The 27735-nt window shown below is 39.0% G+C and overlaps 10 non-coding genes across 10 annotated transcripts; all 10 read right to left on the bottom strand.

Moving 5' to 3' along the window:
* Positions 1-327: 327 nt before the first annotated feature.
* TRNAV-UAC (transfer RNA valine (anticodon UAC)) lies at positions 328-401 on the bottom strand. The gene has a single exon. It is a non-coding gene; the product is annotated as a tRNA-Val (tRNA).
* Positions 402-2498: 2097 nt separating this feature from the next.
* On the bottom strand, positions 2499-2572 carry TRNAI-AAU (transfer RNA isoleucine (anticodon AAU)). Its single transcript has one exon. It is a non-coding gene; the product is annotated as a tRNA-Ile (tRNA).
* A 790-nt stretch (positions 2573-3362) lies between these two features.
* Positions 3363-3436, bottom strand: TRNAI-AAU (transfer RNA isoleucine (anticodon AAU)). Its single transcript has one exon. It is a non-coding gene; the product is annotated as a tRNA-Ile (tRNA).
* Positions 3437-4880: 1444 nt separating this feature from the next.
* TRNAI-AAU (transfer RNA isoleucine (anticodon AAU)) lies at positions 4881-4954 on the bottom strand. The gene has a single exon. It is a non-coding gene; the product is annotated as a tRNA-Ile (tRNA).
* Positions 4955-10487: 5533 nt separating this feature from the next.
* Positions 10488-10561, bottom strand: TRNAT-AGU (transfer RNA threonine (anticodon AGU)). Its single transcript has one exon. It is a non-coding gene; the product is annotated as a tRNA-Thr (tRNA).
* Positions 10562-12005: 1444 nt separating this feature from the next.
* TRNAI-AAU (transfer RNA isoleucine (anticodon AAU)) lies at positions 12006-12079 on the bottom strand. The gene has a single exon. It is a non-coding gene; the product is annotated as a tRNA-Ile (tRNA).
* A 2962-nt stretch (positions 12080-15041) lies between these two features.
* Positions 15042-15115, bottom strand: TRNAI-AAU (transfer RNA isoleucine (anticodon AAU)). Its single transcript has one exon. It is a non-coding gene; the product is annotated as a tRNA-Ile (tRNA).
* Positions 15116-22135: 7020 nt separating this feature from the next.
* TRNAI-AAU (transfer RNA isoleucine (anticodon AAU)) lies at positions 22136-22209 on the bottom strand. The gene has a single exon. It is a non-coding gene; the product is annotated as a tRNA-Ile (tRNA).
* A 1443-nt stretch (positions 22210-23652) lies between these two features.
* On the bottom strand, positions 23653-23726 carry TRNAI-UAU (transfer RNA isoleucine (anticodon UAU)). The gene has a single exon. It is a non-coding gene; the product is annotated as a tRNA-Ile (tRNA).
* A 580-nt stretch (positions 23727-24306) lies between these two features.
* TRNAI-AAU (transfer RNA isoleucine (anticodon AAU)) lies at positions 24307-24380 on the bottom strand. The gene has a single exon. It is a non-coding gene; the product is annotated as a tRNA-Ile (tRNA).
* Positions 24381-27735: the final 3355 nt, after the last annotated feature.

The following is a 27735-nucleotide window of genomic DNA, read 5'->3' as shown; positions in this document are numbered from 1 at the left end:
TTTTGATTTTCCTCTACAAAAGGTAGTAGGGCTTCCATGAGGGAGATAGAAAAGTTTCCACTCGGGTCTGGGGGGCGATAAACCAGGGCACCCTTTCTTTGTTCCCTTAATGCGGAATTAAGTTTATAAACTAATAATTCCATCTGCGGGGTACTAATTAGAACTTAGAACCACTAATAGATATTCCAGGTGCTTTAAGAATAGTAATTAATTCTATAATTATATCAAATGTATTCATCCAGTCCTTCAAGCAGCGTTTGATCCAAGGAGATAAACAGTCCAAAATGAGACACAAGAAAAATTAATATTTTTTCAAAGAATTAAACTTGGCCTGTACAAGGATAGAACCTGTGGCCTTGGCGTTGTAAGCACCACGCTCTAACCAACTGAGCTAAAAGGCCAATTTGCACATCTTCTGGAGGACCAGCACAGGAAGCAGTGCTAATGATAGTTCAACCGGGAGATTTGGAAAGCTTAATTTCAGCTGTTTAATATGAATTAACTTTCATATTATCAACATGAAGAAAATAATATGACTTCAAAAAATTGCAATACAAAAGAGATGTCCATACTTAGTGTTAGAATTTTGAACCAGTAACGTTTTTTCCACGTGGTTTAGCAATAAATAAATATTCATCACCTATATTCAATTGATTCATCTAATCATTCTATCAGCTTCTGCGCAAAGGAAATATGGAGGTAAACATGATACCGAAGAAAATACATCTATTTTCAACATTAAAGGAGCATCAAGTATTGGCTTGGAGACTGATTGAAATTATGTCCTTTGCGTTTTTAACTTCATGCTCTAACAGACTAAACTAATAGGCTCACTAAATATATAGAATACTTTTGAAGAATTAGCAGATGATGAAATGCTACTGATTCCATCCAATCCTTCAAGCAGCGTGTGATTCAAGGAGATAAACAGTCCAAAATGAGACACAAGAAAAATTCATCTTTGTTCAAACAATTAAACTTGGCCTGTACAGGGAACAAACCTGTGACCTTGGTGTTATTAGCACCACGCTCTAACCATCTGAGCTAACAGGCCATTTTGCACAGCTAGCTGGAGGTCCAGCATATGAAGAAGGGCAAATGATAGTTAACTCAGGAGATTTGGAAAGCTTAATTTCAGCAGTTTAACATGAAGTTATTGTTATATATTATCAACATGAAGAAACTAATATGACTTAAAAAAAATTACAATACAAAAGAGATTTACATACTTAGTGTTAGAACTTAGAACCATTAACGTTTTTTCCATGTGGTTAAGCAATAAATAAATATTCATCACCTATATTGAATTGATTCATCTAATCATTTTATCAGCTTCTCCTCAAAGGAAATATAGAGATAAACATGATACAGTAGAAAATACATCTATTTTCAATATTAAAGGAGCATCAAGTATTGGCTTGGAGACTGATTGAAAGTATGTCCTTGTCGTTTTTAACTTCATGCTCTAACAGACTAAACTAATAGAGTCACTAAATATATAGCATACTATTGAAGATGAAGCAGATGATGAAGTCCTACTGATTGTTAATCCGGGATAGTTGGAAAGCTTATATTCAGCTGTTTACATTCATAGTATCTTTATATATTATCAACAAGACTAAACAAAAATGATCTCAATAAATTGCTATAAATAAGAGATTTAGTTACTTGGCGTTAGAACTTAGAACCATTAATAGATATTCCAGGCGCTTTAAGAATAGTAATTAATTCTATAATTATATCAAATGTATTCATCCAGTCCTTCAAGCAGCGTTTGATCCAAGGAGATAAACAGTCCAAAATGAGACACAAGAAAAATTAATCTTTTTTCAAAGAATTAAACTTGGTCTGTACAGGGATCGAACCTGTGACCTTGGCATTATTAGCACCACGCTCTAACCAACTGAGCTAAAAGCCCAATTTGCAAATCTTCTGGAGGACCAGCACAGGAAGCAGTGCTAATGATAGTTCAACCGGGAGATTTGGAAAGCTTAATTTCAGCTGTTTAATATGAATTAACTTTCATATTATCAACATGAAGAAACTAATATGACTTCAAAAAAATTGCAATACAAAAGAGATTTCCATACTTAGTGTTAGAATTTTGAACCAGTAAAGTTTTTTCCACGTGGTTTAGCAATAAATAAATATTCATCACCTATATTCAATTGATTCATCTAATCATTCTATCAGCTTCTGCGCAAAGGGAATATAGAGGTAAACATGATACAGAAGAAAATACATCTATTTTCAACATTAAAGGAGAATCAAGTATTGGCTTGGAGACTGATTGAAATTATGTCCTTTGCGTTTTTAACTTCATGCTCTAACAGACTAAACTAATAGGCTCACTAAATATATAGAATACTTTTGAAGAATTAGCAGATGATGAAATGCTACTGATTCCATCCAATCCTTCAAGCAGCGTGTGATTCAAGGAGATAAACAGTCCAAAATGAGACACAAGAAAAATTAATCTTTGTTCAAACAATTGAACTTGGCCTGTACAGGGATCGAACCTGTGACCTTGGCGTTATTAGCACCACGCTCTAACCATCTGAGCTAACAGGCCATTTTGCACAACTCCCTGGAGGTGCAGCAAATGAAGAAGGGCAAATGATAGTTAACCCAGGAGATTTGGAAAGCTTAATTTCAGCAGTTTACCATGAAGTTATTGTTATATATTATCAACATGAAGAAACTAATATGACTTAAAAAAAATTACAATACAAAAGAGATTTTCATACTTAGTGTTAGAACTTAGAACCATTAACGTTTTTTCCATGTGGTTAAGCAATAAATAAATATTCATCACCTATATTGAATTGATTCATCTAATCATTTTATCAGCTTCTCCTCAAAGGAAATATAGAGATAAACATGATACAGTAGAAAATACATCTATTTTCAACATTAAAGGAGCATCAAGTATTGGCTTGGAGACTGATTGAAAGTATGTCCTTGGCGTTTTTAACTTCATGCTCTAACAGACTAAACTAATAGAGTCACTAAATTTATAGCATACTATTGAAGATGAAGCAGATGATGAAGTCCTACTGATTGTTAATCCGGGATAGTTGGAAAGCTTATGTTCAGCTGTTTACATTCATAGTATCTTTATATATTATCAACAAGACTAAACTAAAATGATCTCAATAAATTGCAATAAATAAAAGATTTAGTTACTTGGCGTTAGAACTTAGAACCATTAATAGATATTCCAGGCGCTTTAAGAATAGTAATTAATTCTATAAATATATCAAATGTATTCATCCAATCCTTCAAGCAGCGTTTGATCCAAGGAGATAAACAGTCCAAAATGAGACACAAGAAATATTCATCTTTTTTCAAAGAATTAAACTTGGCCTGTACAGGGATCGAACCTGTGACCTTGGCGTTATTAGCACCACACTCTAACCAACTGAGCTAACAGGCCAATTTGCACATCTTCTGGAGGACCAGCACAGGAAGCAGTGCTAATGATAGTTCAACCGGGAGGTTTGGAAAGCTTAATTTCAGCTGTTTAATATGAATTAACTTTCATATTATCAACATGAAGAAACTAATATGACTTCAAAAAAATTGCAATACAAAAGAGATTTCCATACTTAGTGTTAGAATTTTGAACCAGTAACGTTTTTTCCACGTGGTTTAGCAATAAATAAATATTCATCACCTATATTCAATTGATTCATCTAATCATTCTATCAGCTTCTGCGCAAAGGAAATATGGAGGTAAACATGATACAGATTAAAATACATCTATTTTCAACATTAAAGGAGCATCAAGTATTGGCTTGGAGATTGATTGAAATTATGTCCTTTCCGTTTTTAACTTCATGCTCTAACAGACTAAACTAATAGGCTCACTAAATATATAGAATACTTTTGAAGAATTAGCAGATGATGAAATGCTACTGATTCCATCCAATCCTTCAAGCAGCGTGTGATTCAAGGAGATAAACAGTCCAAAATGAGACACAAGAAAAATTCATCTTTGTTCAAACAATTAAACTTGGCCTGTACAGGGATCAAACCTGTAACCATGGCGTTATTAGCACCACGCTCTAACCATCTGAGCTAACAGGCCATTTTGCACAGCTAGCTGGAGGTCCAGCATATGAAGAAGGGCAAATGATAGTTAACCCAGGAGATTTGGAAAGCTTAATTTCAGCAGTTTACCATGAAGTTATTGTTATATATTATCAACATGAAGAAACTAATATGACTTTAAAAAAATTACAATACAAAAGAGATTTACATACTTAGTGTTAGAACTTAGAACCATTAACGTTTTTTCCATGTGGTTAAGCAATAAATAAATATTCATCACCTATATTGAATTGATTCATCTAATCATTTTATCAGCTTCTCCTCAAAGGAAATATAGAGATAAACATGATACAGTAGAAAATACATCTATTTTCAACATTAACGGTGCATCAAGTATTGGCTTGGAGACTGATTGAAAGTATGTCCTTGGCGTTTTTAACTTCATGCTCTAACAGACTAAACTAATAGTCTCACTAAATATATAGTATACTATTGAAGATGAAGCAGATGATGAAGTCCTACTGATTGTTAATCCGGGATAGTTGGAAAGCTTATGTTCAGCTGTTTACATTCATAGTATCTTTATATATTATCAACAAGACTAAACTAAAATGATCTCAATAAATTGCAATAAATAAAAGATTTAGTTACTTGGCGTTGGAACTTAGAACCATTAATAGATATTCCAGGCGCTTTAAGAATAGTAATTAATTCTATAAATATATCAAATGTATTCATCCAATCCTTCAAGCAGCGTTTGATCCAAGGAGATAAACAGTCCAAAATGAGACACAAGAAATATTCATCTTTTTTCAAAGAATTAAACTTGGCCTGTACAGGGATCGAACCTGTGACCTTGGCGTTATTAGCACCACACTCTAACCAACTGAGCTAACAGGCCAATTTGCACATCTTCTGGAGGACCAGCACAGGAAGCAGTGCTAATGATAGTTCAACCGGGAGGTTTGGAAAGCTTAATTTCAGCTGTTTAATATGAATTAACTTTCATATTATCAACATGAAGAAACTAATATGACTTCAAAAAAATTGCAATACAAAAGAGATTTCCATACTTAGAGTTAGAATTTTGAACCAGTAACGTTTTTTCCACGTGGTTGAGCAATAAAGAAATATTCATCACCTATATTCAATTGATTCATCTAATCATTCTATCAGCTTCTGCGCAAAGGAAATATAGAGGTAAACATGATACAGAAGAAAATACATCTATTTTCAACATTAAAGGAGCATCAAGTATTGGCTTGGAGACCGATTGAAAGTATGTCCTTTGCGTTTTTAACTTTGTGCTCTAACAGACTAAACTAATAGGCTCACTAAATATATAGAATACTTTTGAAGAATTAGCAGATGATGAAATGCTACTGATTCCATCCAATCCTTCAAGCAGCGTGTGATTCAAGGAGATAAACAGTCCAAAATGAGACACTAGAAAAATTAATCATTTTTCAAACAATTAAACTTGGCCTGTACAGGGATCGAACCTGTGACCTTGGCGTTATTAGCACCACGCTCTAACCATTTGTATTTGTATTGTATTGGATATTTGTAGAGCGCAACTATCGCTCCGAAAGGAGCATCCTGGCGCTGGCTGGAAAGTGAGAAATCAGATGCGGTTAGTGAGGCGGAATTAGATGGCGGCCATGACATACTCATCTGGGAGGCTGAAAATCCATGTTTTTAGCTGTTTTCTGAACTGAGTTTCTTTAGTTTGTGACCGCAGATGGTGCGGCATGGAATTCCATGCTCTGGAGGATAGATGGGTCAGGGTTTTACCCCCTTTAGTTTTTAGGTTGAATTTGGCAATTTTTAGCAGGTTGTTGTTGGAGGATCTCAGGGTCCTCAGGGGGATGTAGAGTGGGTAGCGGTTAATTAGATTTTTGGGGCCAGTGCTGTGAAATGCCCTGAAAGCGATGATAAGGATTTTAAAAAAGATCCTTTTGTGCAGAGGCAGCCAGTGGAGGGTTCTCAGAGCGGTAGAGGCCAAAGCCCTCCTGGGGAGTTTAAGCACCAGTCTAGCGGCGGAATGTTGGATGCTCTGGAGTATTTTAAGTGTGATTTTCTTCACACCTGCTAATAGACCATTGCAGTAGTCGAGACGCGCTAAGATTAGTGCGACCGCTACCGCCTTTCTTGCCTCCGTTGGTAGAAGGTCAAAGAATTTTTTTAGGGATTTAATAATCCCGAAGCAGCTTCCTGCCAGGTGCCTGGCGTGCTGATCGAAGGATAGATCAGTATCAAATAAGACTCCAAGGTTTTTAGCTGTTGTGACGGTCTGGGGGGGAGCGGTGGAATCCTCTGGCCACCAAGATTAGGACAGAAGTTTACATTTTTCCCCATGGGGAGGATTTCTGTTTTGCTTGTATTGCACTTGAGGTGGTTAGTTTCCATCCACAGAAAGACATCTTTTAAGCAATTTTTGAGATTTTGTTCGGCATTTGTTGTGTTATCATCTAATGGAACGACGAGTTGGGTGTCGTCGGCGTACGATGTAACAGTAATGCCAAATGATTCGATCAGAGAAATGAGGGGGATGAGGTAGACGTTAAAAAGCAGAGGGCTTAAGATTGAGCCCTGTGGGACTCCGGATCGAATCTTTTTCTCTGTGGAGCTGAAGGGACCTAGTGTGATGGATTGTGATCTTTCAGTTAGAAAGGATGTTATCCAGTCCAGTGCTAGGTCGGAGATGCCGATTGCCTTAAGCCTATCTAGAAGTATGGCGTGAGAGATGGTATTGAATGCTGCTGTTAAGTCAAGTAAAATCAGCACAGCATTCTTTCTTTGGTCCTGTAGGAGTTTTATGGAGTCCGTTAATTCGATCAAGGCTGTTTCCGTCGAGTGCTGGGGGCGAAAGCCTGATTGAAGGGGGTGGAGAATGTAATTCTTTTCCAGGTAGTTTTTGAGTTCCTTGTGAACTATCTGTTCCGTAATTTTTCCCAGAATTGGGAGAAGTGAGATTGGGCGGAGATTGGTGAGATCTGAGGGGGATTTGTTAGGTTTTTTCATCAAAGGCTTCACGGTGCCTTGTTTCCATTTTCTCGGGACAGTGCCGGTGGTGAGGGAGGTATTTACTATTTGATTTATGATGGGATTAATAGCTTCGATCAGTTGGTGAAGAATTCTGGGTGGGCAGGAGTCGGAGGGGGCCCCTGATTTACACGCTAGAATTACTTCGCGGGTTTGTGCTAGACTGACCGGTGAGAATGATTTTAGATTTCCTGCTGTATTACCTGCTTGTTCCGAGAGGATGAAGGATTGGGGAACTTTATATGGGGGAAAATCTTTGTGAATGAGGTTGATTTTCTCCTCAAAGAAGTCTGCTATTTGATCGCAGAGATCTTGGGAAGGGGGAATTTCAGGCTGTAAAGCTTTGGGATGAGTGAAGGTTTTGACAATTGCGAACAAAGTTTTCTGTTTTTGCTTCGACTCATTGATGGCTTTAATGTAGAAATCCTTTTTTGCGCTTTTTATGATGAGGTGGTAGCTTTTCCTTAGTTGGACATAGGAGTTTCTGTCCGTGCTATCGTACGTTTTACGCCATTTACGTTCCCCTTTCTTGCAGAGTAGATGTGCTTTAGCTAATTCTGGCGTGAACCAGGGGGCACTTATTTTGCCTTTTTTCTCTGTTTTCTTTGAATGTTTGGGAGGGGCGCGTGATTTGATTTCTTGTTGGATCCAATTATGGAAAAGTTTGGAGTCCTGTTCAACGTTACCCGTCAGGCTAGGGGATTGGGTCTCAATGGTAGGCTTAAGTTAAAAAATGTCTTCAACCGTTTTCCAATTGATATGGTTGTCAGGAAGTGGGCTAGATTTAATTGAGTATTTAGGGCGCGTGGTCTTGATGGTAAACGGGATCAGGCTGTGGTCTGTCCAAATTTGTGGGACGGGGGTCTGGGCATTTAGAAGAGGAAAATTAGTACAAAGCCCATCTAGTGTGTGTCCGGCTAGATGAGTGGGTTGTTTGACCCTTTGTTGAAGTTTAAAAATGTCCAAAGTTTGGTGGAAATTTAGTGCCTGAGCGTCCTCTGTGGAGTCGAGGTGTAGATTAAAGTCGCCCAAGAGGGTGACGTGTGGGTATCGGGTTAAAAGCTGACCAAGGGCATCACTAAGGGTTTTAAGGAACCCAGTGGCGGTACTCGGGGGGGCGATAGATGAGTCCTCCTGAGAAGGAAGCTGACTCGTTAAGTTTAATTGAGAAGCCGAGGGATTCAGCTCCTTTTAGGGAGTCGAGGGTGAAGGTATGGCACTTGAAGGAGTTTCGTAGCAACAGGGCTACTCCTCCTCCTCTTCCCTTCAGTCTATCATGTCTAAAAATAGTATAGCCTTGTGGAAGGGCAGTGGCTAGGTCCGGGTTGCTGTTTTCCGTGAGCCAGGTTTCCGTAATGAAAAGGCAATCAAGGTCCAATTCCTGGACGAGATCCTTTATGTCTTGGTTGTGGCAGCACATGGAGCGTGCGTTAATCAGCCCTCCTTTAAAAAGCTGGTTGGAGTCCCTAAGATTTGTTTGAGGGATTGTGGTCTTGGCCGGGGAAGAAGTCCATCTGCATAGCCTGCAGCTGAAAGGCCCTGTGATGGTATTCATGTCAACTTTACAGGTACAGTTGTTACCGGTACGAAGGTTACAAAGAAAGTTAGGCTGGTAACTCACGGTAGGGAACCCGGGTCCAGAGTCTCCTGCGCCTGTCGCGGTCTTGGCGCGGACGGGCGCAGACGGGCTTGCCTTAAGCGCGCCTTTGGCGCGCAAACGGCGCTCCCGCTGCGCTCGTCCGCTGCGCTTGCGAGGAAGGCACATTTAGGGAGAGGGGTTTTGGGCGTGTCCTGTCGGGTGGGCGTGGCCTCGCCTGTGCAGCGATGGCGGCCGTGAGCCAAGAATGCCCCCAAACAGCGTTAGTACCGCTGAAAGTGAACCTCCTGTCTAGCGGTTTTACCCAGGAAAGACTTAAGATGAGGTACAAAGTTTTAAAATATGTTCCAAAAGCATAAACAAATTTTTTTTTTAAAACGAGTAAACCTCCGGCTTTCCGCCTCAGAGGGTGTAATTTCCAGAGTCAGCGCTCGTATTCAGCGCTGTTTTATGGGCGGGGGTTGTGGGCGTGTCCTGTCGGGTGGGCGTGGCCTCGCCTGTGCAGCGATGGCGGCCGTGAGCCAAGAATGCCCCCAAACCAAACAGCGTTAGTACCGCTGAAAGTGAACCTCCTGTCTAGCGGTTTTACCCAGGAAAGACTTAAGATGAGGTACAAAGTTTTAAAATATGTTCCAAAAGCATAAACAATTTTTTTTGTAAAAACGAGTAAACCTCCGGCTTTCCGCCTCAGAGGGTGTAATTTCCAGAGTCAGCGCTCGTATTCAGCGCTGTTTTATGGATGGGGGTTGTGGGCATGTCCTGTTGGGTGGGCGTGGCCTCGCCTGTGCAGCGATGGCGGCTGTGAGCCAAGAATGCCCCCAAACAGTGTTAGTACCGCTGAAAGTGTACCTCCTGTCTAGCGGTTTTACCCAGGAAAGACTTAAGATGAGGTACAAAGTTTTAAAATATGTTCCAAAAGCATAAACAACATTTTTTTTAAAAACGAGTAAACCTCCGGCTTTCCGCCTCAGAGGGTGTAATTTCCATCTGAGCTAACAGGCCATTTTGCACAGCTACCTGGAGGTCCAGCAAATGAAGAAGGGCAAATGATAGTTAACCCAGGAGATTTGGAAAGCTTAATTTCAGCAGTTTACCATGAAGTTATTGTTATATATTATCAACATGAAGAAACTAATATGACTTAAAAAAAATTACAATACAAAAGAGATTTTCATACTTAGTGTTAGAACTTAGAACCATTAACGTTTTTTCCATGTGGTTAAGCAATAAATAAATATTCATCACCTATATTGAATTGATTCATCTAATCATTTTATCAGCTTCTCCTCAAAGGAAATATAGAGATAAACATGATACAGTGGAAAATACATCTATTTTCAACATTAAAGGAGCATCAAGTATTGGCTTGGAGACTGATTGAAAGTATGTCCTTGGCGTTTTTAACTTCATGCTCTAACAGACTAAACTAATAGAGTCACTAAATATATAGCATACTATTGAAGATGAAGCAGATGATGAAGTCCTACTGATTGTTAATCCGGGATAGTTGGAAAGCTTATATTCAGCTGTTTACATTCATAGTATCTTTATATATTATCAACAAGACTAAACAAAAATGATCTCAATAAATTGTAATAAATAAGAGATTTAGTTACTTGGCGTTAGAACTTAGAACCATTAATAGATATTCCAGGCGCTTTAAGAATAGTAATTAATTCTATAATTATGTCAAATGTATTCATCCAGTCCTTCAAGCAGCGTTTGATCCAAGTCGATAAACAGTCCAAAATGAGACACAAGAAAAATTCATCTTTTTTCAAAGAATTAAACTAGGCCTGTACAGGGATCGAACCTGTGACCTTGGCGTTACTAGCAACACGCTCTAACCAACTGAGATAACAGGCCAATTTGCACATCTTCTGGAGGACCAGCACAGGAAGCAGTGCTAATGATAGTTCAACCGGGAGATTTGGAAAGCTTAATTTCAGCTGTTTAATATGAATTAACTTTCATATTATCAACATGAAGAAACTAATATGACTTCAAAAAAATTGCAATACAAAAGAGATTTCCATACTTAGTGTTAGAATTTTGAACCAGTAACGTTTTTTCCACGTGGTTTAGCAATAAATAAATATTCATCACCTATATTCAATTGATTCATCTAATCATTCTATCAGCTTCTGCGCAAAGGAAATATAGAGGTTATCATGATACAGAAGAAAATACATCTATTTTCAACATTAAAGGAGCATCAAGTATTGGCTTGGAGACTGATTGAAATTATGTCCTTTGCGTTTTTAACTTCATGCTCTAACAGACTAAACTAATAGGCTCACTAAATATATAGAATACTTTTGAAGAATTAGCAGATGATGAAATGCTACTGATTCCATCCAATCCTTCAAGCAGCGTGTGATTCAAAGAGATAAACAGTCCAAAATGAGACACAAGAAAAATTCATCTTTGTTCAAACAATTAAACTTGGCCTGTACAGGGATCGAACCTGTGACCATGGCGTTATTAGCACCATGCGCTAACCATCTGAGCTAACAGGCCATTTTGCGCAACTACCTGGAGGTCCAGCATATGAAGAAGGGCAAATGATAGTTAACCCAGGAGATTTGGAAAGCTTAATTTCAGCAGTTTACCATGAAGTTATTGTTATATATTATCAACATGAAGAAACTAATATGACTTAAAAAAAATTACAATACAAAAGAGATTTTCATACTTAGTGTTAGAACTTAGAACCATTAACGTTTTTTCCATGTGGTTAAGGAATAAATAAATTTTCATCACCTATATTGAATTGATTCATCTAATCATTTTATCAGCTTCTCCTCAAAGGAAATATAGAGATAAACATGATACAGTAGAAAATACATCTATTTTCAACATTAAAGGTGCATCAAGTATTGGCTTGGAGACTGATTGAAAGTATGTCCTTGGCGTTTTTAACTTCATGCTCTAACAGACTAAACTAATAGTCTCACTAAATATATAGTATACTATTGAAGATGAAGCAGATGATGAAGTCCTACTGATTGTTAATCCGGGATAGTTGGAAAGCTTATGTTCAGCTGTTTACATTCATAGTATCTTTATATATTATCAACAAGACTAAACTAAAATGATCTCAATAAATTGCAATAAATAAAAGATTTAGTTACTTGGCGTTAGAACTTAGAACCATTAATAGATATTCCAGGCGCTTTAAGAATAGTAATTAATTCTATAAATATATCAAATGTATTCATCCAATCCTTCAAGCAGCGTTTGATCCAAGGAGATAAACAGTCCAAAATGAGACACAAGAAATATTCATCTTTTTTCAAAGAATTAAACTTGGCCTGTACAGGGATCGAACCTGTGACCTTGGCGTTATTAGCACCACACTCTAACCAACTGAGCTAACAGGCCAATTTGCACATCTTATGGAGGACCAGCACAGGAAGCAGTGCTAATGATAGTTCAACCGGGAGGTTTGGAAAGCTTAATTTCAGCTGTTTAATATGAATTAACTTTCATATTATCAACATGAAGAAACTAATATGACTTCAAAAAAATTGCAATACAAAAGAGATTTCCATACTTAGTGTTAAAATTTTGAACCAGTAACGTTTTTTCCACGTGGTTTAGCAATAAATAAATATTCATCACCTATATTCAATTGATTCATCTAATCATTCTATCAGCTTCTGCGCAAAGGAAATATGGAGGTAAACATGATACAGAAGAAAATACATCTATTTTCAACATTAAAGGAGCATCAAGTATTGGCTTGGAGACTGATTGAAATTATGTCCTTTGCGTTTTTAACATCATGCTCTAACAGACTAAACTAATAGGCTCACTAAATATATAGAATACTTTTGAAAAATTAGCAGATGATGAAATGCTACTGATTCCATCCAATCCTTCAAGCAGCGTGTGATTCAAGGAGATAAACAGTCCAAAATGAGACACTAGAAAATGTATCATTTTTCAAACAATTAAACTTGGCCTGTACAGGGATCGAACCTGTGACCTTGGCATTATTAGCACCACGCTCTAACCATCTGAGCTAACAGGCCATTTTGCACAGCTACCTGGAGGTCCAGCAAATGTAGAAGGGCAAATGATAGTTAACCCAGGAGATTTGGAAAGCTTAATTTCAGCAGTTTACCATGAAGTTATTGTTATATATTATCAACATGAAGAAACTAATATGACTTAAAATAAATTAAAATACAAAAGAGATTTTCATACTTAGTGTTAGAACTTAGAACCATTAACGTTTTTTCCATGTGGTTAAGCAATAAATAAATATTCATCACCTATATTGAATTGATTCATCTAATCATTTTATCAGCTTCTCCTCAAAGGAAATATAGAGATAAACATGATACAGTAGAAAATACATCTATTTTCAACATTAAAGGAGCATCAAGTATTGGCTTGGAGACTGATTGAAAGTATGTCCTTGTCGTTTTTAACTTCATGCTCTAACAGACTAAACTAATAGAGTCACTAAATATATAGCATACTATTGAAGATGAAGCAGATGATGAAGTCCTACTGATTGTTAATCCGGGATAGTTGGAAAGCTTATATTCAGCTGTTTACATTCATAGTATCTTTATATATTATCAACAAGACTAAACAAAAATGATCTCAATAAATTGCTATAAATAAGAGATTTAGTTACTTGGCGTTAGAACTTAGAACCATTAATAGATATTCAAGGCGCTTTAAGAATAGTAATTAATTCTATAATTATATCAAATGTATTCATCCAGTCCTTCAAGCAGCGTTTGATCCAAGGAGATAAACAGTCCAAAATGAGACACAAGAAAAATTAATCTTTTTTCAAAGAATTAAACTTGGTCTGTACAGGGATTGAACCTGTGACCTTGGCATTATTAGCACCACGCTCTAACCAACTGAGCTAAAAGCCCAATTTGCAAATCTTCTGGAGGACCAGCACAGGAAGCAGTGCTAATGATAGTTCAACCGGGAGATTTGGAAAGCTTAATTTCAGCTGTTTAATATGAATTAACTTTCATATTATCAACATGAAGAAACTAATATGACTTCAAAAAAATTGCAATACAAAAGAGATTTCCATACTTAGTGTTAGAATTTTGAACCAGTAAAGTTTTTTCCACGTGGTTTAGCAATAAATAAATATTCATCACCTATATTCAATTGATTCATCTAATCATTCTATCAGCTCCTGCGCAAAGGGAATATAGAGGTAAACATGATACAGAAGAAAATACATCTATTTTCAACATTAAAGGAGAATCAAGTATTGGCTTGGAGACTGATTGAAATTATGTCCTTTGCGTTTTTAACTTCATGCTCTAACAGACTAAACTAATAGGCTCACTAAATATATAGAATACTTTTGAAGAATTAGCAGATGATGAAATGCTACTGATTCCATCCAATCCTTCAAGCAGCGTGTGATTCAAGGAGATAAACAGTCCAAAATGAGACACAAGAAAAATTAATCTTTGTTCAAACAATTGAACTTGGCCTGATACAGGGATCGAACCTGTGACCTTGGCGTTATTAGCACCATGCTCTAACCATCTGAGCTAACAGGCCATTTTGCAGAACTACCTGGAGGTCCAGCAAATGAAGAAGGGCAAATGATAGTTAACCCAGGAGATTTGGAAAGCTTAATTTCAGCAGTTTACCATGAAGTTATTGTTATATATTATCAACATGAAGAAACTAATATGACTTAAAAAAAATTACAATACAAAAGAGATTTTCATACTTAGTGTTAGAACTTAGAACCATTAACGTTTTTTCCATGTGGTTAAGCAATAAATAAATATTCATCACCTATATTGAATTGATTCATCTAATCATTTTATCAGCTTCTCCTCAAAGGAAATATAGAGATAAACATGATACAGTAGAAAATACATCTATTTTCAACATTAAAGGAGCATCAAGTATTGGCTTGGAGACTGATTGAAAGTATGTCCTTGGCGTTTTTAACTTCATGCTCTAACAGACTAAACTAATAGAGTCACTAAATATATAGCATACTATTGAAGATGAAGCAGATGATGAAGTCCTACTGATTGTTAATCCGGGATAGTTGGAAAGCTTATGTTCAGCTGTTTACATTCATAGTATCTTTATATATTATCAACAAGACTAAACTAAAATGATCTCAATAAATTGCAATAAATAAAAGATTTAGTTACTTGGCGTTAGAACTTAGAACCATTAATAGATATTCCAGGCGCTTTAAGAATAGTAATTAATTCTATAAATATATCAAATGTATTCATCCAATCCTTCAAGCAGCGTTTGATCCAAGGAGATAAACAGTCCAAAATGAGACACAAGAAATATTCATCTTTTTTCAAAGAATGAAACTTGGCCTGTACAGGGATCGAACCTGTGACCTTGGCGTTATTAGCACCACACTCTAACCAACTGAGCTAACAGGCCAATTTGCACATCTTCTGGAGGACCAGCACAGGAAGCAGTGCTAATGATAGTTCAACCGGGAGGTTTGGAAAGCTTAATTTCAGCTGTTTAATATGAATTAACTTTCATATTATCAACATGAAGAAACTAATATGACTTCAAAAAAATTGCAATACAAAAGAGATTTCCATACTTAGTGTTAGAATTTTGAACCAGTAACGTTTTTTCCACGTGGTTTAGCAATAAATAAATATTCATCACCTATATTCAATTGATTCATCTAATCATTCTATCAGCTTCTGCGCAAAGGAAATATGGAGGTAAACATGATACAGAAGAAAATACATCTATTTTCAACATTAAAGGAGCATCAAGTATTGGCTTGGAGACTGATTGAAATTATGTCCTTTGCGTTTTTAACTTCATGCTCTAACAGACTAAACTAATAGGCTCACTAAATATATAGAATACTTTTGAAGAATTAGCAGATGATGAAATGCTACTGATTCCATCCAATCCTTCAAGCAGCGTGTGATTCAAGGAGATAAACAGTCCAAAATGAGACACAAGAAAAATTCATCTTTGTTCAAACAATTAAACTTGGCCTGTACAGGGATCAAACCTGTGACCATGGCGTTATTAGCACCACGCTCTAACCATCTGAGCTAACAGGCCATTTTGCACAGCTAGCTGGAGGTCCAGCATATGAAGAAGGGCAAATGATAGTTAACCCAGGAGATTTGGAAAGCTTAATTTCAGCAGTTTACCATGAAGAAACTAATATGACTTTAAAAAAATTACAATACAAAAGAGATTTACATACTTAGTGTTAGAACTTAGAACCATTAACGTTTTTTCCATGTGGTTAAGCAATAAATAAATATTCATCACCTATATTGAATTGATTCATCTAATCATTTTATCAGCTTCTCCTCAAAGGAAATATAGAGATAAACATGATACAGTAGAAAATACATCTATTTTCAACATTAAAGGAGCATCAAGTATTGGCTTGGAGACTGATTGAAAGTATGTCCTTGTCGTTTTTAACTTCATGCTCTAACAGACTAAACTAATAGAGTCACTAAATATATAGCATACTATTGAAGATGAAGCAGATGATGAAGTCCTACTGATTGTTAATCCGGGATAGTTGGAAAGCTTATATTCAGCTGTTTACATTCATAGTATCTTTATATATTATCAACAAGACTAAACAAAAATGATCTCAATAAATTGCTATAAATAAGAGATTTAGTTACTTGGCGTTAGAACTTAGAACCATTAATAGATATTCCAGGCGCTTTAAGAATAGTAATTAATTCTATAATTATATCAAATGTATTCATCCAGTCCTTCAAGCAGCGTTTGATCCAAGGAGATAAACAGTCCAAAATGAGACACAAGAAAAATTAATCTTTTTTCAAAGAATTAAACTTGGCCTGTACAGGGATCGAACCTGTGACCTTGGCGTTATTAGCACAACGCTCTAACCAACTGAGCTAAAAGGCCAATTTGCACATCTTCTGGAGGACCAGCACAGGAAGCAGTGCTAATGATAGTTCAACCGGGAGATTTGGAAAGCTTAATTTCAGCTGTTTAATATGAATTAAGTTTCATATTATCAACATGAAGAAACTAATATGACTTCAAAAAAATTGCAATACAAAAGAGATTTCCATACTTAGAGTTAGAATTTTGAACCACTAACGTTTTTTCCACGTGGTTGAGCAATAAAGAAATATTCATCACCTATATTCAATTGATTCATCTAATCATTCTATCAGCTTCTGCGCAAAGGAAATATAGACGTAAACATGATACAGAAGAAAATACATCTATTTTCAACATTAAAGGAGCATCAAGTATTGGCTTGGAGACTGATTGAAAGTATGTCCTTTGCGTTTTTAACTTTGTGCTCTAACAGACTAAACTAATAGGCTCACTAAATATATAGAATACTTTTGTAGAATTAGCAGATGATGAAATGCTACTGATTCCATCCAATCCTTCAAGCAGCGTGTGATTCAAGGAGATAAACAGTCCAAAATGAGACACTAGAAAAATTTATCATTTTTCAAACAATTAAACTTGGCCTGTACAGGGATCGAACCTGTGACCTTGGCGTTATTAGCACCACGCTCTAACCATTTGTATTTGTATTGTATTGGATATTTGTATAGCGCAACTATCGCTCTGAAAGGAGCATCCTGGCGCTGGCTGGAAAGTGAGAAATCAGATGTGGTTAGTGAGGCGGAATTAGATGGCGGCCATGACATACTCATCTGGGAGGCTGAAAATCCATGTTTTTAGCTGTTTTCTGAACTGAGTTTCTTTAGTTTGTGACCGCAGATGGTGCGGCATGGAATTCCATGCTCTGGAGGATAGATGGGTCAGGGTTTTACCCCCTTTAGTTTTTAGGTTGAATTTGGCAATTTTTAGCAGGTTGTTGTTGGAGGATCTCAGGGTCCTCAGGGGGATGTAGAGTGGGTAGCGTTTAATTAGATTTTTGGGGCCAGTGCTGTGAAATGCCCTGAAAGCGATGATAAGGATTTTAAAAAAGATCCTTTTGTGCAGAGGCAGCCAGTGGAGGGTTCTCAGAGCGGTAGAGGCCAAAGCCCTCCTGGGGAGTTTAAGCACCAGTCTAGCGGCGGAATGTTGGATGCTCTGGAGTATTTTAAGTGTGATTTTCTTCACACCTGCTAATAGACCATTGCAGTAGTCGAGACGCGCTAAGATTAGTGCGACCGCTACCGCCTTTCTTGCCTCCGTTGGTAGAAGGTCAAAGAATTTTTTTAGGGATTTAATAATCCCGAAGCAGCTTCCTGCCAGGTGCCTGGCGTGCTGATCGAAGGATAGATCAGTATCAAATAAGACTCCAAGGTTTTTAGCTGTTGTGACGGTCTGGGGGGGAGCGGTGGAATCCTCTGGCCACCAGAGATTAGGACAGAAGTTTACATTTTTCCCCATGGGGAGGATTTCTGTTTTGCTTGTATTGCACTTGAGGTGGTTAGTTTCCATCCACAGAAAGACATCTTTTAAGCAATTTTTGAGATTTTGTTAGGCATTTGTTGTGTTATCATCTAATGGAACGACGAGTTGGGTGTCGTCGGCGTACGATGTAACAGTAATGCCAAATGATTCGATCAGAGAAATGAGGGGGATGAGGTAGACGTTAAAAAGCAGAGGGCTTAAGATTGAGCCCTGTGGGACTCCGGATCGAATCTTTTTCTCTGTGGAGCTGAAGGGACCTAGTGTGATGGATTGTGATCTTTCAGTTAGAAAGGATGTTATCCAGTCCAGTGCTAGGTCGGAGATGCCGATTGCCTTAAGCCTATCTAGAAGTATGGCGTGAGAGATGGTATTGAATGCTGCTGTTAAGTCAAGTAAAATCAGCACAGCATTCTTTCTTTGGTCCTGTAGGAGTTTTATGGAGTCCGTTAATTCGATCAAGGCTGTTTCCGTCGAGTGCTGGGGGCGAAAGCCTGATTGAAGGGGGTGGAGAATGTTATTCTTTTCCAGGTAGTTTTTGAGTTCCTTGTGAACTATCTGTTCCGTAATTTTTCCCAGAATTGGGAGAAGTGAGATTGGGCGGAGATTGGTGAGATCTGAGGGGGATTTGTTAGGTTTTTTCATCAAAGGCTTCACGGTGCCTTGTTTCCATTTTCTCGGGACAGTGCCGGTGGTGAGGGAGGTATTTACTATTTGATTTATGATGGGATTAATAGCTTCGATCAGTTGGTGAAGAATTCTGGGTGGGCAGGAGTCGGAGGGGGCCCCTAATTTACACGCTAGAATTACTTCGCGGGTTTGTGCTAGACTGACCGGTGAGAATGATTTTAGATTTCCTGCTGTATTACCTGCTTGTTCCGAGAGGATGAAGGATTGGGGAACTTTATATGGGGGAAAATCTTTGTGAATGAGGTTGATTTTCTCCTCAAAGAAGTCTGCTATTTGATCGCAGAGATCTTGGGAAGGGGGAATTTCAGGCTGTAAAGCTTTGGGATGAGTGAAGGTTTTGACAATTGCGAACAAAGTTTTCTGTTTTTGCTTCGACTCATTGATGGCTTTAATGTAGAAATCCTTTTTTGCGCTTTTTATGATGAGGTGGTAGCTTTTCCTTAGTTGGACATAGGAGTTTCTGTCCGTGCTATCGTACGTTTTACGCCATTTACGTTCCCCTTTCTTGCAGAGTAGATGTGCTTTAGCTAATTCTGGCGTGAACCAGGGGGCACTTATTTTGCCTTTTTTCTCTGTTTTCTTAGAATGTTTGGGAGGGGTGCGTGATTTGATTTCTTGTTGGATCCAATTATGGAAAAGTTTGGAGTCCTGTTCAACGTTACCCGTGAGGCTAGGGGATTGGGTCTCAATGGTAGGCTTAAGTTAAAAAATTTCTTCAACCGTTTTCCAATTGATATGGTTGTCAGGAAGTGGGCTAGATTTAATTGAGTATTTAGGGCGCGTGGTCTTGATGGTAAACGGGATCAGGCTGTGGTCTGTCCAAATTTGTGGGACGGGGGTCTGGGCATTTAGAAGAGGAAAATTAGTACAAAGCCCATCTAGTGTGTGTCCGGCTAGATGAGTGGGTTGTTTGACCCTTTGTTGAAGTTTAAAAATTTCCAAAGTTTGGTGGAAATTTAGTGCCTGAGCGTCCTCTGTGGAGTCGAGGTGTAGATTAAAGTCGCCCAAGAGGGTGACGTGTGGGTATCGGGTTAAAAGCTGACCAAGGGCATCACTAAGGGTTTCAAGGAACCCAGTGGCGGTACTCGGGGGGGCGATAGATGAGTCCTCCTGAGAAGGAAGCTGACTCGTTAAGTTTAATTGAGAAGCCGAGGGATTCAGCTCCTTTTAGGGAGTCGAGGGTGAAGGTATGGCACTTGAAGGAGTTTCGTAGCAACAGGGCTACTCCTCCTCCTCTTCCCTTCAGTCTATCTTGTCTAAAAATAGTATAGCCTTGTGGAAGGGCAGTGGCTAGGTCCGGGTTGCTGTTTTCCGTGAGCCAGGTTTCCGTAATGAAAAGGCAATCAAGGTCCAATTCCTGGACGAGATCCTTTATGTCTTGGTTGTGGCAGCACATGGAGCGTGCGTTAATCAGCCCTCCTTTAAAAAGCTGGTTGGATTCCCTAAGATTTGTTTGAGGGATTGTGGTCTTGGCCGGGGAAGAAGTCCATCTGCATAGCCTGCAGCTGAAAGGCCCCGTGATGGTATTCATGTCAACTTTACAGGTACAGTTGTTACCGGTACGAAGGTTACAAAGAAAGTTAGGCTGGTAACTCACGGTAGGGAACCCGGGTCCAAAGTCTCCTGCGCCTGTCGCGGTCTTGGCGCGGACGGGCGCAGACGGGCTTGCCTTAAGCGCGCCTTCGGCGCGCAAACGGCGCTCCCGCTGCGCTCGTCCGCTGCGCTTGCGAGGAAGGCACATTTAGGGAGAGGGGTTATGGGCGTGTCCTGTCGGGTGGGCGTGGCCTCGCCTGTGCAGCGATGGCGGCCGTGAGCCAAGAATGCCCCCAAACAGCGTTAGTACCGCTGAAAGTGAACCTCCTGTCTAGCGGTTTTACCCAGGAAAGACTTAAGATGAGGTACAAAGTTTTAAAATATGTTCCAAAAGCATAAACAAATTTTTTTTTAAAAACGAGTAAACCTCCGGCTTTCCGCCTCAGAGGGTGTAATTTCCAGAGTCAGCGCTCGTATTCAGCGCTGTTTTATGGGCGGGGGTTGTGGGCGTGTCCTGTCGGGTGGGCGTGGCCTCGCCTGTGCAGCGATGGCGGCCGTGAGCCAAGAATGCCCCCAAACAGCGTTAGTACCGCTGAAAGTGAACCTCCTGCCTAGCGGTTTTACCCAGGAAAGACTTAAGGTGAGGTACAAAGTTTTAAAATATGTTCCAAAAGCATAAACAATTTTTTTTTTTTAAACGAGTAAACCTCCGGCTTTCCGCCTCAGAGGGTGTAATTTCCAGAGTCAGCGCTCGTATTCAGCGCTGTTTTATGGGTGGGGGTTGTGGGCATGTCCTGTCGGGTGGGCGTGGCCTCGCCTGTGCAGCGATGGCGGCTGTGAGCCAAGAATGCCCCCAAACAGTGTTAGTACCGCTGAAAGTGTACCTCCTGTCTAGCGGTTTTACCCAGGAAAGACTTAAGATGAGGTACAAAGTTTTAAAATATGTTCCAAAAGCATAAACAACATTTTTTTTAAAAACGAGTAAACCTCCGGCTTTCCGCCTCAGAGGGTGTAATTTCCATCTGAGCTAACAGGCCATTTTGCACAGCTACCTGGAGGTCCAGCAAATGAAGAAGGGCAAATGATAGTTAACCCAGGAGATTTGGAAAGCTTAATTTCAGCAGTTTACCATGAAGTTATTGTTATATGTTATCAACATGAAGAAACTAATATGACTTAAAAAAAATTACAATACAAAAGAGATTTTCATACTTAGTGTTAGAACTTAGAACCATTAACGTTTTTTCCATGTGGTTAAGCAATAAATAAATATTCATCACCTATATTGAATTGATTCATCTAATCATTTTATCAGCTTCTCCTCAAAGGAAATATAGAGATAAACATGATACAGTGGAAAATACATCTATTTTCAACATTAAAGGAGCATCAAGTATTGGCTTGGAGACTGATTGAAAGTATGTCCTTGGCGTTTTTAACTTCATGCTCTAACAGACTAAACTAATAGTCTCACTAAATATATAGTATACTATTGAAGATGAAGCAGATGATGAAGTCCTACTGATTGTTAATCCTGGATAGTTGGAAAGTTTATATTCAGCTGTTTACATTCATAGTATCTTTATATATTATCAACAAGACTAAACAAAAATGATCTCAATAAATTGCAATAAATAAGAGATTTAGTTACTTGGCGTTAGAACTTAGAACCATTAATAGATATTCCAGGCGCTTTAAAAATAGTAATTAATTCTATAATTATATCAAATATATTCATCCAATCCTTCAAGCAGCGTTTGATCCAAGGAGATAAACAGTCCAAAATGAGACACAAGAAAAATTCATCTTTTTTCAAAGAATTAAACTTGGCCTGTACAGGGATCGAACCTGTGACCTTGGCGTTATTAGCACCACGCTCTAACCAACTGAGCTAACAGGCCAAATTTCACATCTTCTGGAGGACCAGCACAGGAAGCAGTGCTAATGATAGTTCAACCGGAAGATTTGGAAAGCTTAATTTCAGCTGTTTAATATGAATTAACTTTCATATTATCAACATGAAGAAACTAATATGACTTCAAAAAAATTGCAATACAAAAGAGATTTCCATACTTAGTGTTAGAATTTTGAACCAGTAAAGTTTTTTCCACGCAGTTTAGCAATAAATAAATATTCATCACCTATATTCAATTGATTCATCTAATCATTCTATCAGCTTCTGCGCAAAGGAAATATAGAGGTAAACATGATACAGAAGAAAATACATCTATTTTCAAGATTAAAGCAGCATCAAGTATTGGCTTGGAGACTGATTGAAATAATGTCCTTTGCGTTTTTAACTTCATGCTCTAACAGACTAAACTAATAGGCTCACTAAATATATAGAATACTTTTGAAGAATTATCAGATGATGAAATGCTACTGAACCATCCAATCCTTCAAGCAGCGTGTGATTCAAGGAGATAAACAGTCCAAAATGAGACACTAGAAAAATTCATCTTTTTTCAAACAATTAAACTTAGCCTGTACAGGGATCGAACCTGTGACCTTGGCGTTATTAGCACCACGCTCTAACCATCTGAGCTAACAGTCCATTTTGCACAACTACCTGGAGGTCCAGCATATGAAGAAGGGCAAATGATAGTTAACCCAGGAGATTTGGAAAGCTTAATTTCAGCAGTTTACCATGAAGTTATTGTTATATATTATCAACATGAAGAAACTAATATGACTTAAAAAAAATTACAATACAAAAGAGATTTTCATACTTAGTGTTAGAACTTAGAACCATTAACGTTTTTTCCATGTGGTTAAGCAATAAATAAATATTCATCACCTATATTGAATTGATTCACCTAATCATTTTATCAGCTTCTCCTCAACGGAAATATATAGATAAACATGATACAGTAGAAAATACATCTATTTTCAACATTAAAGGAGCATCAAGTGTTGGCTTGGAGACTAATTCAAAGTATGTCCTTGGCGTTTTTAACTTCATGCTCTAACAGACTAAACTAATAGTCTCACTAAATATATAGCATACTATTGAAGATGAAGCAGATGATGAAGTCCTACTGATTGTTAATCCGGGATAGTTGGAAAGCTTATATTCAGCTGTTTACATTCATAGTATCTTTATATATTATCAACAAGACTAAACAAAAATGATCTCAATAAATTGCAATAAATAAGAGATTTAGTTACTTGGCGTTAGAACTTAGAACCATTAATAGATATTCCAGGCGCTTTAAAAATAGTAATTAATTCTATAATTATATCAAATGTATTCATCCAATCCTTCAAGCAGCGTTTGATCCAAGGAGATAAACAGTCCAAAATGAGACACAAGAAAAATTCATCTTTTTTCAAAGAATTAAACTTGGCCTGTACAGGGATCGAACCTGTGACCTTGGCGTTATAAGCACCACGCTCTAACCAACTGGGCTAACCGGCCAATTTGCACATCTTCTGGAGTACCAGCACAGGAAGCAGTGATAATGATAGTTCAACCGGGAGATTTGGAAAGCTTAATTTCAGCTGTTTAATATGAATTAACTTTCATATTATCAACATGAAGAAACTAATATGACTTCAAAAAAATTGCAATACAAAAGAGATTTCCATACTTAGTGTTAGAATTTTGAACCAGTGACGTTTTTTCCACGCGGTTTAGCAATAAATAAATATTCATTACCTATATTCAATTGATTCATCTAATCATTCTATCAGCTTCTGCGCAAAGGAAATATAGAGGTAAACATGATACAGAAGAAAATACATCTATTTTCAAGATTAAAGGAGCATCAAGTATTGGCTTGGAGACTGATTGAAATAATGTCCTTTGCGTTTTTAACTTCATGCTCTAACAGACTAAACTAATAGGCTCACTAAATATATAGAATACTTTTGAAGAATTATCAGATGATGAAATGCTACTGATTCCATCCAATCCTTCAAGCAGCGTGTGATTCAAGGAGATAAACAGTCCAAAATGAGACACTAGAAAAATTCCTCTTTGTTCAAACAATTAAACTTGGCCTGTACAGGGATCGAACCTGTGACCTTGGCGTTATTAGCACCACGCTCTAACCATCTGAGCTAACAGGCCATTTTGCACAACTACCTGGAGGTCCAGCATATGAAGAAGGGCAAATGATAGTTAACCCAGGAGATTTGGAAAGCTTAATTTCAGCAGTTTACCATGAAGTTATTGTTATATATTATCAATATGAAGAAACTAATATGACTTCAAAAAAATTACAATACAAAAGAGATTTTCATACTTAGTGTTAGAATTTTAAACCAGTAATGTTTTTTCCACGTGGTTTAGCAATAAATAAATATTCATCACCTATATTGAATTGATTCATCTAATCATTCTATCAGCTTCTGCGCAAAGGAAATATAGAGGTAAACATGATTCAGAAGAAAATACATCTATTTTCAACATTAAAGGAGCATCAAGTATTGGCTTGGAGACTGATTGAAAGTATGTCCTTTGCGTTTTTAACTTCATGCTCTAACAGACTAAACTAATAGGCTCACTAAATATATAGCATACTATTGAAGAATTAGCAGATGATGAAATGCTACTGATTCCATCCATTCCTTCAAGCAGCGTTTGATCCAAGGAGATAAACGGTCCAAAATGAGACACAAGAAAACTTGATCTTTTTTCAAACAATTCAACTTGGCCTGTACAGGGATCGAACCTGTGACCTTGGCGTTATTAGCACCACCCTCTAACCATCTGAGCTAACAGACCATTTTGCACAACTACCTGGAGGTCAAGCATGTGAGAAGTTGGCCTGGTATATGATGCTCACTAGTTCTAGTGATCACCTTGTACCATGCCAAGCAACCCTTATGGTGCAGGTTGTAAAGTCAACCTTATAGACAAGCTATCCTAGGGGTAGCATGGACTAAGCAGTCTTAGGCTAAACTCTGTAAAGGCATGTGAAGCAAGCTGTTTTACCATACACAATCCCTTGAATACCAAATGAAAGGACACCACACAGATATATATTGAAAATATATATAGATATAGATTTATTACTACAAATATCCCTGCTACTCTTTATGAGCACAGAAGCAAATGCGTTAAAACAAAACACAGTTTAAATACACAAAAGTTGCACAATATGGATGAGCCCTAGGGGCCACCTAAACCATATACTAAAATAGTGGTATAAGAACCACTATGGGGAAAGTGAAGAGGCCTAGGGACTGGGGAATCGCTGGAGCTGTTCGGGACTAGCAGTGAAGAAGTCGGGAAAGGCCCGTGGGACTCGGGTGCAGTGCGGAAAGTGCACGCTTTACCAATGCAATGTCAATGGTGCGTAAAAGTTACAAAGTTAGTTAAAAAGGAACCTTCCGAGTGACCTGGAAAGCTGAAACTTTAGACACAGGCCCTAGAGGTGTGTACCAGTGTGGGAACACCGGCGGAGCTGAGTTACCTCACCCACAGGAAGCGGGTGCATAGGGTCGAAGTAGTGTCGGGTTTCGTCATGCAGGTCGATGGTGCTTGGAGCTGAAGATGCTGCAGGCAACTCGATGTGAAGAGTTCCGGTGGATCCAAGGGTGGATCTGAAGAGGTGAAGACCTGATAGCAGAGGGGACAATGTTCAAAGTCACTAGCCAGTGACTACCGTGGAACCAGAGTGGAACCAGGCGATGTCGGGTGCAACCAGGCGTCGAGGTGTAGCTTCTCTCTGCAGCCACGTGGACACGAGGGGTCAAATACATCCAGGAGTTGGTCACGAGCTGTCTTACGCAGGCTTCTCGCTGTTGGCGGTGTCGGCAACTTGATTGAAGCAAACAGGCCTTGGCTAATGCAAGCCACGCAGGAATCAAAAAAGGCTGGTTACTCGGACCAGCAAGGTCAGAGCAGGTACTCCGTTTTACAGGAGCAAGGGCAAGTCTGGAGCAACCAGACCCGCAGTGAAAGTTGTAGGTTTCGTCGCCAAGATGGCCGCTAGCCACGTGGCAAGTGGCCGGGATGGCGCGTCGAGTGGCACGGTGCGAAAGGGCCCCACGCAGATCGTGGAGATGCTGGGGGGCTGATCTTTGGTGCAAGGGCTGCACGAGGTTAGGGCTTCTCAAACCCCAAAGCACAGCGTCGAGGGTGCCTCTGATGCTGCGCAGTCAGCGTTTCGGGGGTCTTCCAAGATGTCCGGTCCCACGTCTCTCTGTGCCTCCACGGGTCTCTTCTTTGCAGGGACTGTGGATCGGGCTGTGAGAAGTCTGGGAGTCTTGGTCTTGTCAGGCTCTGGGCTCGGGCTCCGGCGGGAGTGAAGGACTGGGTTCTTTAAGGCCCAGCGGTGCCAGGGAACAACACCTAAAACCTTCGTGGGTTACCTGCTCTGGCGTACAAGTGACAGAGACACGGGACACTTCCTTCGGCATCAAAGATCAGCGTTTATTACTGCAGGGATACAGAAATCGCAAGAAGTACAACATAGTGTAGGTTCTGAGAGTCTGCTTCAAATTGCAGATGTGGAATCGCTCCTTTTATACACATTTTCATCATTGCACGACATAACAAACAAAAGGTTATAACTCAGTTCCCACAGTAAACTTCAAAAGGATTGCATTCATGTTTTCAGAAGCCCGGAACATGATTTACAGTAACATTGCCGGTTCCCGACGGTAAAAGCACATCATCTCGCCATAAGGCGCATTCCACTCCAGTTGTAAACAGGCGAGAGAAAGAGACAGGAACAGGTGCAAGGAAGACAGACAACAGTAACAGAAGAGTGTGGGGGCAATATCGGAAGCGTGATCGCAGGATCAAAGGACTCAAACCTAACACATGTAAAGCTGAAACAATAGACCAACACGGCAGAATAAGCCTCAAGCTGAGCCATCTGCCTTTGCCGTGTCATTCCCCCGGTCGTAAAGACGACACCAAAGAATATTCATCTTCCGCCAGAGTTTGGGAATCCCAGGGTCACGAAACGGACATTGTTCCTTTGCTGGCTACGTGAGGGCAAGAAACAAAATGGATGCCGTATCTAAAATGGAACCCGAGGGTTCAGATGAAAAAACCCGTAAAGGAGACGAACCCTTCTAAGTAGTGTAGCGTAAACGCACATACCTACTAATCTCGGCATTTACGGTTCATAGATACCAAACTCGTCCATATCCGAGCATGCCCAAAACGTCGTAATGATTCTCACGGAACCTCAGACGCTCCTTTTGCCCTCAGGTAGGCAAGCACTAGTCGAAATCAGGATCAATTTCGATATTCATCAGATCATTCAGGTGTTGTTGAAACATCATCCTATCCATCAATGTCTCTTTGGTAACAGATGGCCTTCTCATACACGTTGTAGCACAAAGGCCACATAAGGCAGGACCACACTGCACACAAAGACAACACGTGAACAGAAACGTTATAACGACCCCTATGATCATCAGAAGCTTCCAACCCCAAGTCGATATCAGACCCCAAAACCATCCTA

The sequence above is a fragment of the Lissotriton helveticus genome, chromosome 4_1 (genome assembly GCF_964261635.1).
Source record: "Lissotriton helveticus chromosome 4_1, aLisHel1.1, whole genome shotgun sequence".
Taxonomy (NCBI): Eukaryota; Metazoa; Chordata; class Amphibia; order Caudata; family Salamandridae; genus Lissotriton; species Lissotriton helveticus.
The sequence above is the reverse complement of the archived record's forward strand: the minus strand, read 5'-3'. Positions and strand labels throughout refer to the sequence as shown.